The 16,989-nt window shown below is 43.6% G+C and overlaps 1 protein-coding gene across 3 annotated transcripts in view; it reads right to left on the reverse strand.

Moving 5' to 3' along the window:
- RBPJ (recombination signal binding protein for immunoglobulin kappa J region) overlaps positions 1-16,989 on the reverse strand; it is a 1,681,970-nt gene that overhangs the window by 1,350,967 nt on the left and 314,014 nt on the right. The gene's annotated exons all lie outside the window — the stretch shown is intronic.

A 16,989-nucleotide genomic window follows, 5' to 3' on the forward strand; every position in this document is an offset into this window, starting at 1 on the left:
CTGCCATTTTCTGAAGAAAAATATTCCGGAGGCAAACCATTCGGCGCTGGGGATTGGAGAGGAAGCCGAATAATAAGATTAATAATAATAATCTATTTCTTTCAAATAAACAATGCTTTCTATCAGTGGCTGGGTTGTATTAAAATTGGTTCTACATAGACGTACTACCTATTACCACTAGATAATGCAACTACTAAGAAAAGTATTCTCCTTTAAACTTCGTCCATCCTCAAAAACACCCTGCATAATCAGGCCCAATTTCATTCAATCTCAAATTACACTGCCCAGTCCGTAAAAACCCTATCATTTCATTTTCCAAGGAGGACTTATCCAATTTGTTGTACCTTCCTAAACACACAAGTGGTCCAGTCTTCCACTTTTTTTTTCTTCCACTGTCGAACTCCAATATTAGATAGTACAACTGTTTAACCACTTACCATAAAAGTAGATGTCGGACTGATCACTGTTGTATTATTACTAACCATTTTTATTTATTTTATTTTACATTTGTTAACCAGGCTAGTCCAACTGGATACATGTCCATTTTCAGTGGAGGCCCGGGGAGAAAAGCTCCGCTATCTACTACTTGACAAATATATAATACAAGAATGCACAATAATAAACAAGGAGTTTAAACCACAGTTAAGGATGTTCAGGCAAAGGTGATCAGACAGAGACATAGAAGGTAAGCAAGATCAGGTAAGTTAGTATGTAACAGAATTAATTACATTATATATAAGTTTAACAATAAACATTTGAGTAAAGTCTATTTTTAGAAGGGAGAGACAGATACCCTACAGAAATGGAACATATAAAAATAAAAGAGTTGGGAGAAAGAGGACAGGGGGCAAGAGAAGGGATGGAGTAAAAAAGTTCAGCTAGGGTTATTGCAAGAGCATAGCCAGTGGTTGATTAGGAAGTGTTTAAGTTTGGTTTTAAATAGTAGAATTGAAGTTAGGGCTGTGAGGTCTGGAGGAAGTTTATTCCATATTTTGCCAACTGAGTTGGAAAATGTGGAGTCACCTGCTGCGTTCTTTGATAGAAAAGTTTGAATCAATATTTTATTAGAAGAGCGTAGGTTTTTCAGGTTGTTATAGGGTTTTATGAAGGTGGAGAGCATTGGTGTATTCTCAGGGTGATGAAGGGCTTTGTGGGCTATAGTAAGTTGATAGTATTGAATTAGGTAGGGTAACTCCAGCCACCCTAGTTTTAGGAGATTCAGGCAATGATGTGTTCTATATGGAGAGGCAGTAGCAAATCTGGCAATATTGTTGTATGATGATGTAAGATTATTGAGATTATGTTTTGAAAGATTAGTGTATATGGGGAAGTGTATAATAGGATAGAGATTAGGTGGGTTCTAGCTATGGTAGTTCTAGCTGCAGGAGTTAAGAAAGATTTGATTCTGTAGAGAGAACCTAGCTTTCTGTTAGTTGTTTTTATGATAGAGTTGATATGAAAGTCAAATTTTAGAAGGTTGTCAATAGTAATACCCAAGAGTTTGGTTGTTTGGTCTGGAGTGATTAGGGTGCCATTGTTAGAAGTGAGTGTGAAGTTAATAGAGGGAGACAGGTGTTCATAGGTTCATACTAGGCTATCTGCCCGAGGGCATTTATAAGCCTAGCCCATAGTTTTGTGGCTTACGCCACCCCTTTAGTTTGGAGAAACTATGCCCATTATTTTGCTGTGCCTATGTCGAGCAGTGACACTGAGGTAACCCCTGGGGTGTATCTGCGATCTCCCATCCATTGGTCAAGATTCCTCTTGAACAAGGCCAGCGAGGTGCTCTGCCTCACATAAACCGGGATTTTGTTCCACAGCATAGGGAGTCTTTGGGTGATGAATCTATCCCTCCAGCACATCCTATTAATAACCGTGTCGAGGTTTAAGTCTCGCGCCCTTGTGGCTCTGAGGGATCTAGATTTTTTTGAGATGAAGCATGTTCATCAAATCTGGGTTTGACATGGCCTTGTATGTCAGGCATAGGTCACCTCTGAGCAAGCGGTAAGCAACTGAATATAACTGGAGTTCTTTCAGTCGGGCAGCATAAGACAGATTTTTGAGACCCTTTATCCTTTTGGTGAAGAACTTTTGTGGCCTCTCCAGCTGCTGCAAGTGTCGGGTCAGATACATTCCGAATGGGGCATTGTACTCGATCATTGGTCTGATGAGTGATGAGTATAGGGAGACTATGACTTCCCTTGATCTAGATGTGAATCCCTTCATGATAAGGTGGGCAATGTAGAAGGTCTTCCTAACTACTTTAGCAATATGAGTGTCGAATGAAAGGCTACTGTCAAACCTGGGTTCCCAGGTCCCTAATAACTTCTTCTGTGTTCAGGGGATTGCCACCTATATGGTAGCTAGGGGTAACCTTATTTTTCCCGAAGGGTATGACTATGCATTTCTTGGCATTTAACTTTAGGCCATGGCTCTGGCACCAGTTATCCGTTTCTGTGAGACCCTTCTGAAGGATATCTGTGTCGGATGTGTTTTCCACTACGGCGCCCAGTTTGCAGTCATCTGCAAACTTTGTCAGCCATAACCCTCCTGTGTTTGCTTGTACTTCAGAAAAGTAGATGCCAAACAAGAGTGGGCCCAGGACTGAGCCCTGTGGGACACCACTTGTGACAGGCTTTGAGTCTGACATGGCGCCAGCAACTCTGACCCTGTGGGTTTTGTCACTCAGCCAGTTTGCAACCCATCTTGTAATGTATGGGTTTACATTTAAGTTGATGAGTTTTTCAATGATACCAGAGTGAGGTATTGTATCAAAAGCCTTCGCCAGGTCTAGGTAGGCTGTATGGACTGCCTTTCCCTCGTCAATGGCCTTGGTGACGGTTTCGAAAAAGTCAACCAAGTTTAGAAGGCATGATCTGCCTTTGACAAAGCCAAACTGGGTTGGATCCAAAGTCTGCAAGTTCCCCATGTCTTTATTTATGAGATCCATTATGATCCTCTCCATGGCTTTGCAGATAAGGCTTGTCAAGCTAATGGGACGGTAATTTCCAGGGTCGGTGGAGGCACCGCCTTTGTGGAGTGGGACCACAGTCGCTGTGCGCCACTCCCTAGGTACGTATCCGGAGGTGAGACTAAGATTAAACAGCTGTCCTAACTGTGAGTTTAATTCCTCGTTGAGTTCATGGAGCACACAGCCGGGGACACCATCAGGTCCCATGGATGCTGTGTTCTTTGCCTTGGAGAGAGCAGTTCTCACCTGGGCGTTAGAGATGTTTGGGGGGCTACAATCATTTGGTATAGATATCTCTCCTTTAGGTGGGGAGGGGGGGGAGAAGTTTGCACTGAACCTTTCAGCCAGTATGTTGGCAATGTCTGTAGGATCAGTAATCTTCACATCATTTTGAACTAATTCTGAGCATATCTGGGAGTTTCCTCCTAGGTTTCTGACATAGCTAAAGAATGCCTTATGGTTGTCTTTAGAGTCCTTAGCTATTTTTTTCTCAAAATTAGCTTTGGATGATTTTATGAGAGCTCTTAGCTTTTTACTTATAGTGATCAGCGGTGTCTTACCTTTTAAGGATTTTGCTCTATCTTGTAGTAGCTTTCTCCTTTTGTTGTAGAGTTTGTTTATGGCTGGGGTCCACCACAGACTGGACGCTTGCCTTTGGTACAAAGAGTCTTTGTTTTGCTTGGGATTGCCTGATCCATGCAGCCCTGCAGGTGCTGGTAGAAGGCATTTGTAAGTGATTCAGCGGTTTGAGTAATGTTAACCGCTGGCTCAGGGGCCTTAAAGGAGACCATGCTAGTCTTTAGAAGTGTGAAGTCGGCTTTCGAGAAGTTCTTTACTGTGGTCTTTTTCATTTCGGGTGGGGGCGGGATGAGGACCTCCAGCGAGATTAGTTTGTGATCAGATCTCACCAGTGAGGGGTATACTTCCGGCGTTGAACATTGTGCTCCCATGTTCGTGATGATGAGATCAAGTATGTTTTCTCCTCTTGTGGGGATGGTGACTAGTTGTTCCATGGCATTTGAGTTTATGAATTCCAGGAACTTTTGGGCTAGAGTGTTTGGGCTTGAGTAGTGTTCCCAGTCTATATTAGGGTAGTTGAAGTCACCTAGTATGATGGTGTTCGGAGAAACATTTATCCCCTCCAGTGTTTTCAGGAAGGCCATATGAGGTTCCTGAGTTTGCGAGGGAGGCCTGTAACATGCTACAAATTGCAGAGCAGTCTTGCCTATGGTTAATTGCACCTGGATGGTTTCCGATGCATCATGCGATGCCACCAATCTTGAGGTGTGGGTGTCCTTGATGAATATGGATACCCCTCCTCCTTTCTTGGTATTGTCCGGGTTTTGGGGCCGGAACGCATGATATGAGGTAAAACCTGATAGTGCTGGGGTGCTCTCAGGAGCCTTGAACCAGGTTTCTGTCACAGCACAGACATCGATGTTCTCCATACTGAGAAGGGCCTCGAGTGCGTGCATCTTGAGGGTGAGACTTCTGGCATTGAGCAGCATTACCCTTAGTTTTTTTTCTTTGTTTTATTCTAGGGTGGTAGGTTTAGAATTTGAGCCTTGCCTAAAAAAGGCACTATGGGGGTGGCAAGAGCCTTTGCCAAAATCCGGAATCCCAGGGGTGATAAGTGCAAGCCGTCCATTGCGAAGCAGCGTGGCTTGTCCAGCATGTCATCCCAGGCAGACAGACATTGGATCCCCTTTGAATGACACCAGAGTTTAAGCCAATTGTTAAAGCTGATCATCTTATCTCTGTATTGTGGCATCATTCTTGGTGAAGGTAGGATACTGCTCAAGGTCAGGGTCATACCTGCTTGGGCTACATAATCAGAGAGCTCCTCTATGTCTCTTTTCATGTAGTCCAAGGAGGTACGTCTCAGGTCGTTAACACCAGCGTGGACAATGATTGAGTCGTACTTGTACCTGCTGTTGAGAGACCTGAGTGCATGGGTTATGTGGTGGATTCTAGCACCCGACAGGCAACTTACTGTGACCTTCTCCTTACTCAGTCTGGTGAGCGGGATGTCAGTGTGTCTGACTATGGAGTCACCAATGACTAGTGTGTCTGGCATTGTGTTTGGCCTTAAGGGCTGTGACTGCTTGACACTCTGACTGTGTGGTCTATGTGTTGCAGGTGTTGTGTTCTGAGGTGGTAGTTGTTTGGGTGTCTGCTTTGGTGGCCTCTGCTGTTTTGGTAGATTTTTGATCAGAGCCTCCGAGTATGTCTTTGTGTGTTTATGTGTGTGTGGGTGCAAAGAGGAGAAGTTTGGTTTTCTTAGGGTTGAGGAGGAGACAATGATTAGAGAACCATTTCTCTATAGTGGTGAAGGTTTTTTGGGTAAGGGAGTGAAGGTCAGCCTGGTTTGTGGCAGAGCAAATAATGGTGGCGTCATCAGCATATTGAATACAAGTAGTTAGAGGGGTGGCAAGGTGCAGGTAGTTAATAAAAATGGAAAATAGAAGAGGACCTAAGATGGAGCCCTGAGGGACCCCTATAGTGGTAGGGAGAAGTTCAGAAAGATGGTTGTCCCATAAAAAGTACAGTTTTGTACCTACCATAAATGTAGATGTCCGATAGGTATGCATCTGCAGTCATCACATATGGGTTTGTCCTGCCTCAGGCAGCCCTTCGGTCGGCCGGATTCCAAAGTCTGGGTCTGGCCTCGGCTGATGTCGCACTTTCCCCGACATCAGAGCGCCTAGGGTATAAAAGCATCAGCCGACGCCATCTTCCTCAGTTTTTCTTGCCCCAGATGCCAGGTGCCCTCTAGGAAGGCTAAATTTGGATAAATGCAATAAAATTCCAAACATTTGCAAAAAAATATATATATATATATATATATATATATATATATATATACATATATATATATACATGTATATACAAACAAATACACCATAATAGATTCCCCAGCTAGCTAAAAGAGGGGTAAGCACCCTAGGAATACCACAGAGGGGTAGGAGGGAGGGTAAACATGACTGCAGATGCATACCTATCGGACATCTACATTTATGGTAGGTACAAAACTGTACTATGTCCTTCAAGGATGCATCTGCAGTCATCACATATGGGTAGAATACCATAGCCAAACTGGGGGTGGAGGTACTAAATGAAGGATGGTGTAGTTAAGATACCCTGCAGGACTGCCGTAGCAAACCCTACTCTGGATCTGGAGTATAAAGGCAAATTGTAATGCTTGGCAAATGTATGCACGGAGCTCCATGTAGCAGCTTCCAAAATGTCCTTGGTAGCCACCCCTCTTAGGAAGGCTGTGGTGGTGGCTGTGGCTCTCGTGGAATGAGGTCTAATGTTAGCTGGCACAGTCTTTCCATGAAAGGAGTAACAAAAGCGAATGCAATTTCCTATCCATTTGGAAATTGTTTGTTTGGAAATTGCTTTTCCTTGTACCCCAGCAGCATATGCTACAAACAACTGGTCAGTCTTTCTGTAACTTTTAGTTCTGTCCAAGTAGTAGCGTAGTTGTCTGTGTATGTCCAGGGTGTGCAGAAGTCTTTCCCCTTTATTTTGTGGCTGTGGGAAGAATGTAGGCAAGTGAATAGCTTGGTCCAAAGATACCCTGGATACCACCTTTGGCATGAATGTAGGATTGGTCCTCAAAGAAACTCTGTCCTGATGAAAGATAAGGAAAGGCTGCACCGCCATTAAAGCTTGTAGCTCAGATACTCTTCTTGCTGAAGTTATGGCCAGAAGGAAGGCAGTTTTCCAAGACAAAAACTGTACATCTGCCGATACAGCTGGTTCGAAGGGAGGAAGTGTTAGTTTTTCCAACACGAAATTCAGGTCCCAAGTAGGTAGAGGTGGTTTCCTTGGAGGATTAATGTTTTTGATTCCTCTTAGAAACTGCCTTAGTAGAGGGTGAGAGAAGACAGGTGGATTTAGATTGTATTCTGCTGAGATTGCTGAGGCATGTATCTTGATGGAAGAGTAAGACAGGCCACAGTGGGACAATTCTGCCAAGTATTCCAATATGTATGCCATATTCATCACAGTCACATCTAGGCCCTTTGCTGTGTTCCAGGTGTGAAATCTTTTCCATTTTGCTGTGTATGCCTTCCTTGTGGAAGGTCGAAGCTTCCATAATAATATCCTTCACTCTCTGGGATAGGTTATCCTGAGTGGGAGTCATGGTATTCTCCAGGCAGTTAGCTGCAAGGTTTTCAGGTTGGAGTGTAGAGTCCTGAAATTGTGCTGCCAGTAGAAGTGGCCATAAGGGAGAGGCCATGGTTTCGTCTGTGACAAGCTCTTTAACAGTGGGTACCAGTGCTGTCTTGGCCAGTTTGGGGCTATCAGGATTACTCTGGGCTGCTCTGTCCTGATCTTCAGTAGGACCTTGGTCATTAGTGGAAGAGGTGGGAAGGCATACACTGTTAGAGCTTTCCAGCTGAAAGAGAGAGCGTCCACTTTCCAAGCTTGTGGGTGGTATGTCCTTGAGCAGAATTTCTTCAGTTGATGATTTAGGGGGGAAGCAAACATGTCTATTTCCGGCCTTCCCCATGATTGTGTGATTTGCAAGAAGATGTCTGGGTGCAGCATCCATTCGTGTGCATCCATGGTAGTTCTGCTTAAACTGTCTGCCAGTGTATTGTCTTTCCCTGGCATGAACTGGGACTGTAGCTGTATGTTGAGTTTCAATGCCAGTTGCCATAGGTTCAATATCAGTCTGCAAAGAGGGTAGGAATGGGTGCCTCCTTGCTTGTTTATGTACCACATAACTGTGGTGTTGTCTGTCCTTATGAGCAGGTGGCCTTGCTGAAGGAAAGGTTTGAAGGCCTCGATTGCGTGTATCATTGCCAGCAATTCCTTTTGGTTTATGTGCATGTGCAGCTCTCTTTGTGACCATAGCCCTTGTATACATCTGTCCTCCATGTGCGCTCCCCAACCTTGGTCTGAAGCGTCCGTGGTGATGGTTTGGTTGGCTCTTGGCTTGCTGAAGGGCAGCCCGCTGTTCGACCGGCAGGCTTGAGCCCACCACAGGAATTCCTTTTGAAGGCAAGGAATGAGTGGGATCAGAGCTTCTAAGCTGTGACTGTGCTGAGTCCATAAACTTCTTAGGTACCATTGTAATTTCCTCATATGAAGCCTTGCTTGTGGGATCAGAAGAATGCAAGATGCCATGTAACCCAGGGCCTGCAGGATTTTCCTTGCAGTCAGCTGAGTTTGTCTTGTGAGATTCTGAAAGTAAACTGGTAGCTGTTCTTGTTTTTCTTCTGTGAGAAAAGCCATCTGGGTGGTTGTGTCTAGATCCGCACCCAGGAATGTTATTCTTTGGGATGGAATCAGTCTTGATTTGTGGATGTTGACTGTATATCCCAAGGCCTGTAACAGGTGAATGTCATAGTCCAAGTCCTTTAACAAAGTTTGCTTGCTGTCCGCTTGTATTAGGCAGTCGTCCAGATAAGGGTAGATTTGAATCCCCTGAAGTCTGCAGTGTGCAATTACTGATGCCAGGCATTTCGTGAATACTCTGGACGCAGTAGATAAGCCAAAGGGCAATGCTGAGAATTGATAATGCTCTGACCCTGCAAGAAATCTGAGGTGTCTTCTGCAGCTTTGTCGAATAGGGACATGCAGGTATGCCTCCTTGAGGTCTAGAGTCACCAGCCAAGACCCCTTGCCCAGCATGGGAAGGAGTTGCTGTAGAGTCAGCATTTTGAATTTTGGCACAATGAGGTACGTATTCAGTGCGGACAAGTCAAGAATAGGTCTCCATTGATTTTCTTTTCTTGGAACAAGGAATAATCTTGAGTAAAATCCCTGGCCTTGTTCTGAAAGAGGTACCTTTTCTATGGCTTTCATTTGCAGTAAGTTGGTAATTTGCTTCAAAGCCTCTGCCCTCTGATTTGGTGGCAGGTTTGGCATGCCTTTTCTTTTTGGCAAAGAGTGGAAATGGAACCTGTATCCTTTGTCTATTATTTGTAGTGTCCATGTGTCCCCTGTAATGCTGTGCCAATTTTTTGAGTATAAAGAAAGCTTTCCGCCCAAAGGTGCTTCTAATTGAGCCCTGGTCGGCGGAGTCAAAATAAAGTCATTGAGTCTGTCCTGGTGTAGCAGTTGTAGCTCCTGCACTACCTCTCTGGTTGGGAGGCTTCCACTGACTGCCTCTGTAGGAGCCTCTAAGCTTGCCCTCTACCTCTGGCACGTCTATTTCTGTCTCTTTGAGATCTGTCCGAGTCCGGAAAGGACCAATTCTTAGTAGGCCAATTTCTGCTGAATCTCGGTGGTTGGACTTGCAGAAAGTCCTTAACTGTTTGCACAGATTTTGCCTTTTCTTCAAATTTCTTTAAAACCTCTTGAGCCATGGAACCAAATAATTTTTGCTTTTCCATAGGAGCATCCAAAAGCTTAGCTTTAACATGGTCTGGCAGAGATTGTTCCTTCAGCCAGGCATGCCTACATATAACTGCACCTGTCATAGCTGATCTACATGAAGCTTCCAATGCATCATAACCACACTGCAAGAAATGGTTACTGACCTGCTGGGAATTATGCACCAGATCCTGAAGGGATTTACGATCAAGGGGTTCAGAAGAGGACAGTTTCTTATGCAATTCATCTAGTAAATACTCTTGATACTGTATCATATGGAATTGACAGTTTAATGCCCTCATGGAAAGAGTTGCAGTATACACTTTCTTACCCCATCTCTCTAATGCTCTGGACTCCCTTTCAGAGGGTAGAGGATTTTTAGCAGTGGCAGCTGCAACTCCTTTAGGGCCCTGGGAAATAGTTTCTTACAGGTTAAACAATTATTAACTTTATCTGACATCGGCTGAGGCAAGAAAGAGTCCCCAACGGGGTACTTAGCTTTTTCGAAGTCTTCGGTAGCTGAATCACAGGAGCTGACCGACTGGTACTTGCGAACTGCTTCTGCTTCGGGCACCACACGGCAAGAAAGACTGGGGAAGATGGCATCGGCTGATGCTTTTATACCCCAGGCGCTCTGACGTCGGGGAAAGTGTGACATCAGCCGAGGCCAGACCCAGACTTTGGAATCCGGCCGACCGAAGGGCTGCCTGAGGCAGGACAACCCATATGTGATGACTGCAGATGCATCCTTGAAGGACATCAGCTTGTTTCCGGTTATGAAGATAGGATGTGAACCAGTTTAAGGTAAGATTGTCGAGAGAGAGATTTTAAACGATGTAAGAGGAGTTGGTGATTGACCATGTCAAAGGCTTTTGACAGGTCTACAAAGAATGCTGAAGAATATTATTATTGCGATTTTTGTTAATGGAGTCTATGAAGGATAATAAGGCTGTGGTGGTGCTATGGAATGGTTGAAACCCATGTTGGCAGTTAGCTAGGAGATTATTGCATAGGAGATGATTAAGCAACTGTTTGTGGATACATTTCTCCATTATTTTTGCAATAGGAGATAGCAGCGCTATAGGGCGGTAGTTGGAATACTCCAACGAATCACCCCCTTTGAAAAGAGGGATGATGTGTGAGATTTTCCAGACTGCAGGTATAGTACTTTCTTTTAAGGTCCTGTCAATTAGTATAGAGATAGGGTAGGCTAAAGCTTTTGCACCTAGCTGGAGGTATTCAGCTGGTAATTTGTCAGCTGAGGGGGTTGAAGGTTTAAGTTTTTGAAGTAAGTACAGAATATAGGAGGTAGGTATGGGTTTGAGTTGAAATGGAGGAGGAGTGCAGCTTGGGTTAGCTAGTATAGAGGTGTCAGGACTTTGTTGGTTAGCTAGTTTAAGTATTGCTGAAGTAAAGAAGGTATTGAACGAATTAGCTGTTTGTAAGGGGGAGTCTGGGTTGGAGCCTAGTGGATTAGGTGTTGCAACTTTGCCAGGGGATAGTAGTGTGTTACTAGCTTTCCAAAATGTATGTGGTTGGTGGTGGGAGGATTGTTGTAGTTGGGTATAAAAGTTCTTTTTATCTTTTAAGATAGCTAGCTTTGTCATGTTTCTTTTTTGCTTAAAGGTAAGATGATCAAGAGAGTTTTTAGTGGTTCGCCATTTAGTCCAGGCATTATTCCTACTAAGGATTAGTTGTCTAGTTTTGTTTGTGAGCCATTGAGCTGTCTTACATTTCATGCGTATAGAACGCAAGGGGGCATGATGTTCAAGGATGGTAAGAAAAGTATTATTAAAGTGGTTAACAGCTTCATCTATAGGGAGAGTTTTAAGAGGTGACTAGTTAACTAGCCTAAGTTCATTTTGAAACTGATTGGGGTCAAAATGTTTTTTGCTGCGGGTTAAGCGAATTAGGGGAGATATAGCTAGTTGTGTTTTATGCCTAATAATATAGGTTAGGGAGTGGTCACTAAGGTCATCTGGGAGGGTTCCTGTTGAATATTTTTGTTGGGGACTATTTGTTAATATCCAGTCAAGTATGGTTTCTTTATTATTAATTTTGTTTGTTCTAGTTGGGGAGTTAATGTTTTGATAGAATCCGTGCAAATTAATAAGGGTAGATGGATTGGTTTGTTTACATAAGTTCCAATCAATATTAAAGTCTCCTAAAAGTATTGTTTCTTGAAGGAGATTTAGTGAGAACCAGTTTAGTAGGTCTTCTAATATGGTAGGATTGTTGCCTGGGGGAAGATATGTACAGATAATATTGATAATTTTGTGAGGGTTGAGGAAAAGTTTGGAAATAATAATTTCAGCATTAATGTCATTAGGAAGGGTATGATTTGTTTTACTTACTTCCAGTCCAGTTTTAAAGAGTATAGCTACTCCGCCCCCTTTTTTATTTAAGTGGTCTTGTCTTAGGATGTTATAGCCAGGGGGGATAATTTCATTATCTTTTATTGTGGGTTTGAGCCATGTTTCCGTTAGACAGAGAATGTCAAATTGTTGGACTTCTAGAAGAGCATGAAGAGCAGGAATTTTATTGCAGATGCTACGAATGTTTAGATGAGCGATTGAGAGAGATTTGGGGGGTTTAGTATTTGGTGTAGACATTGTTTTACCTTGTTGCCAGTTAGGGGACAGTGGGGAGGGGTCAGGGCCGGGGTTGGGGTGTATGTCCCCATCAATCAATGAGAAACTTAATATAAAGGTGGTGAAGTTGTGAGGGTTTGCAATAGTAATTATGTTTTGTAAGGCTATGAATAAGGTATTTAATATGAGAAAGACGATGATATTTTGGTTCAAGATAAAAGTTACTGTATATGGGACTGAGATGGGTTGTGGGTGTAGTTGGGGGGTAGCTAGGGTATACTTGCATGGGATGCTAAAAGTGGGATGTAAGGATTGTTCATAGGAGGTTATGAGACAGGTAGAGGAAAGAGTAGTTAGAAGAGTTAGTAGTAGCAGAGGAAGGTGTTGGTTGTACATGATAAGTAGAATTAGAGAGAGTGTATAGAAGGTGCGTGTTCTGGATAGCAGATGGTTGGGTGAGGGAGGAGACTATTACGGACTGGGTGGAGAGAGGAACAAGTTATGATTGGTCTTGTGAGGGGTGTGGCTGTGTAGGAGTAAGTGTAGAGGTTCCAGGGGCGGGTGGAATTCGGGGCAGGGAGGGGAGCGGAGTGAGCCCGAAGGGCGAACGGAGCGGGAAGACACAAAGGAGTAGATAATGGCTCAGAAGAAAACAATCAGTAAAGTAGAATAAGAGCAGGTAAGTTAAAACAGGTAATGTAAAAAGTATGAACTATAGGGGTAGGTGATGAGGCAGATTTATAGTAAACAAGTAAGAGTAGGAGGGTGGTTTGGCAAGGGCCAGGGGAGAGGAAAAGTGTAATTAATAGACTAAAGTTACAGGTGGAGGTCAGCGTAACCGGTGAGTGTCTCAATAGGCTTAAATGAAGGAAAACCTAAAAGTAGAAGGGTGCCACCTAGTGGCCGAAAGGTTTAGAAGCAGATATATAGAGGTAAGGAAGGGGTAAAAAAAAAAAAAAAAAAAGGGGGAAAGAGAAGGGAAAAAGTAGTATTAAGGGATAGGAGATAGGAATAACAATGGTAGTAATGGCAGTGCAATGAATGAGGGTCTGGTCAAAAAGGTGATGGGGACTGGTGCTGTTGGCTGCTGGCAGTCCTGGACAAGTAGGTAAGACTAGGCACACACGTGAGAAGTTTAGGATTAAGCATGTAGTACAAACATACTTTGACAGTCTTTTCTTTTATCTTTAGATGACTGGGATATCCTGTAAAGGATAGCTGTACAATCAGCCAGCATAAAGCCTGGGCACCTTCCTCCCATGTATGACCTCAGCCCAGATGTGCTAAGGGGTACAGTACACAATGGCAAGCTTAACTGTCTTAATATTTAATCACTGTCTGGTGCGGGTAAAGAGATTTTAACTGCTGTTTTTATATTAAATTTATATATACAATTTTCACATTTTTCTAAATATCTCAACAACCAAGTAACACAGACAGAACTCCCTAGCCTCTTATGAAAGCACTCCGCTATAAGAATAAAATGTTGCCGACGATACGCTTGTAAGTGGTTTACAAAATATTACAAAAGTACAGTTGTGTACCTACCATAAATGTAGATGTTCAAGTGTATTCACTGTTGCAGTCATTACACTTGGGTTATCCTGCTGGCAGGCGACCCGCAGTTGGCCCGAGTTCCAAAGTCTTGGTCCGGCGTCGGTTGCCGTTGCCTCTTCCCTGACGTCAGTGCGCCATGGGTATAAAAGTTGCAACCGACGCCATTTTCTTCAGTTTTTCTTGCCCCAGATGTCAGGCGCCCCCAGATAGGAAGGCTGGAAAGATAAAATTATGCCAAAAAACATGCATATATCACTATAAACATTTCCTTCATCTACAAGCAAATACACCACATAGGTAGTATAGAGATGAGAAGTACAGAAAAGTCCCAGTGATGGAAAAGGGGGGGGTGGTGGGTGGGTAACCTGGACTGCAACAGTGAATACACTCTAACATCTACATTTATGGTAGGTACACAACTGTACTATGTTCATCATGTTTCACTGTTGCAGTCATTACACTTGGGTAGAATCCCAAAGTGGAGGTTGGGTGGCTGGGTCTAAATTGGATTTGAAGAGGCTAACAAGCCCTGCAGAACTGCAGTGGCAAAGCCTGCTCTGGATTTAGAGTAGAGAGGTAAGTGGTAGTGCTTGGTGAAAGTGTGCACTGAGCTCCAGGTTGCAGCTTCTAAAATGTCTTTGGTTGGTACTCCTCTAAGGAAAGCTGCTCAAGTGGCTGCTACTCTGGTAGAATGAGGCCTAATGCCCTTAGGCACTGATTTGCCATGTTGTGCATAACAGAAGCAGATGCAGTGTCCTATCCATTTTGAGATTGTCTGCTTTGCAATAGGCTTTCCTTGTGATCCTGCAGCATATGCTACAAACAGCTGCTCAGTTTTTCTGAAAGCTTTTGTTTTGTCCAAGTAGAATCGTACCTGTCTGTGTATATCCAAAGTGTGCAGAAGTCTCTCCCCCCTTTATTCTGGGGATTTGGGAAAAAGTAGGTAAATGAATGGATTGGTTTAAGGCCACACTGGAGACCATTTTAGGCATGAATGTTGGGTTTGTCCTAAGAGAAACCCTGTCATGATGAAAAATGAGGAAAGGTTCCACAGCCATTAATGCCTGTAACTCTGAGACTCTTCTTGCTGAAGTTATTGCTAGGAGCAGAGCAGTTTTCCAGGACAAGAAGTTTAGATCAGCTGCGCTGGCTGGTTCAAAAGGAGGCAGTGTGAGTTTTTCTAAAAATAAAATTGAGGTCCCAAGAAGGTACTGGTGCTCTCCTTGGGGGTCTTATATTTTTTGCCCCTCTGAGGTACTGTCGTAGTAAAGGATGTGAAAAAATAGGAGGTTCCATATTGTAATAAGCTGAAATGGCAGAGGCATGTATTTTAATAGATGAGCAAGATAAGCCTTTGTCCAGCATCTCAGTTAGGTATTGTAAAATCTGATGTATATTAGGGACAAGTGGTTTAAGCCCTTGTGCCTGGTTCCAAGCACAGAATCTCTTCCATTTTTCTGCATATGATTTCCTAGTGCTGGGCCTCCTGGCTTCTAAAATGACATTCATAACGGCTTTAGAGAGAGGTGCAGTCTGAGTGGCTACATTATCTGCCATGCTGCCAGGTGTAAGGTTCTGAGTTGACTGTGCAAAATCTGATTGTTTCGTTGGGTCAGAAGATGAGGAATTTGAGGTAGAAGCCAAGCTGGGCCTTGAGATAAATTCTTTAGGACTGGGTACCAGTGCTGGCGTGGCCAGTCTGGTGCAATCAGGATCATTTTTGGCCTGACTTTTAGTAGCACCTTGGTGAGAAAAGGCATCGGAGGGAAGGCATAGACTGTCAGACCTTTCTAGCTGAATGAGAGAGCATCCACTTTCCATGCTTGGGGGTGATAAGTTCTTGTGCAAAATTTCTGTATTTGGTAATTGTGAGGGGAGGCAAAAAGATCTATGTCTGGGCGCCCCCATTTCCTCGTTATCATGCTGAACACTTGTGGATTTAGCTTCCATTCGTGAGGATCCATGAGATTTCTGGTTAGTTCGTCTGCCAGTATATTTTTTGTTCCTGGCAGGAATTGTGCCTGCAGATGTACTGGATAGGTCAGTGCTGTGTTCCACAAAATCATGGCTTGTCTGCATAGGGGGTAGGAATGTGTGCCCCCTTGCTTTTTTATGTACCACATAACTGTGGTATTGTCAGTCTGTGGTAGTTGTCCTGGATGTATTAGGTCCTTGAAAGCTGTCAGGGCATTCTGTACAGCTAGCATCTCTTTTTGATTGATGTGAAGATGCATTTGTTCCTTGGTCCACGTACCCTGAATACATTTTCCTGCCATATGTGCCCCCAGGCATAATCCGATGCATCCGTTGTTATTGTCTGCCTGGCTGTGGGGAACGTGAAACGCTACCCCTTGTTGTGGTGACAGGCCTGGGCCCACCATCGAAATTCCTGTTGTAGGCAGGGAATTAAAGTTATGATGGTCTCCAGGCTGTGACAATGTTGAGTCCAAACACTTTTTAGATATCATTGTAGTTTCCTCATATGCAGTTTTGCATACGGAATTAGTAGAATGCAGGATACCATGAAGCCCAGGGCCTGCAGAATTTTTGTTGCAGGGAGCTGGGTTTTTGTTGCCATCATTTGAAAGTAATGAGTCAGTTGCCTTCGTTTGTCTGGAGTGAGATAAGCCATCTGGGCAGTTGTATTTAAGCTTGCATCCAGGAATATTATCTCAAGAGGGCACTAGTTTTGATTTATTTTCATTTACTGTGTACCCTAGGCAAATTAGCGATCTTTTTACAAACGCCAGATGCTTTAGAAGAATGTCCTTGCTCTCTGCTTGAATAAGGCAGTCATCCAAGTAGGGATATATATGAATTCCTTTTTGCCTGCAAAATGCAATTACTGGTGCCAGGCATTTTGTGAAGACCCTTGGCGCAGTAGATAAGCCAAAGGGCAGTGCAGAGAATTGGTAATGCATTGAGCCTGCTATGAATCTGAGGTATCTTCTGCAATACTGTCCGACTGGGACATGCAGGTATGCCTCCTTGAGGTCCAAAGTAACTAGCCAAGCCTTCTTGCCCAGCATGGGCAGAAGTTGCTGTAGTGTTAAAATTTTGAATTTTGGAACATCCAGGAAAGTATTTAGGATTGGCAGGTCCAGTATTGGTCTCCAGGCTTTGTCCTTTCTGGGTACTAAGAAAAGTCTCGAGTAAAATCCTTGTCCCTGTTCTTGCTGTGGAACTTTTTGAATAGCTCCCATGTCCATAAGAGCAGCAATCTGTTTTTGTGCCTCTGCCCATTGGTTTTGTGGCATGTCTGGCATACCTTTTGGTTTTGGAAGCGTGTGGAAGTGGAACTTGTAAACCCTGAGAAACAACATTCAGCACCCATTGGTCCAATTTTTGTATCTGCCTATTTGTGGCCTGTCTGACACTGGAAAGGACCAATTTTTTGAAGGCCAGTTTGTGCTAAATCTAGGTGGCTGAACCTGTAAGAAATATTTCACTGTTTGCATTGACTTTGCTTTATCCTTCATTTTCTTTAACACCTCTTCTGCCTTAACACCAAACAAACTATCATGCTGTAAAGGAGCA

This window comes from Protopterus annectens, chromosome 2.part1, assembly GCF_019279795.1.
Source record: "Protopterus annectens isolate FY-2018-M chromosome 2.part1, PAN1.0, whole genome shotgun sequence".
NCBI classification, from domain to species: Eukaryota; Metazoa; Chordata; order Ceratodontiformes; family Protopteridae; genus Protopterus; species Protopterus annectens.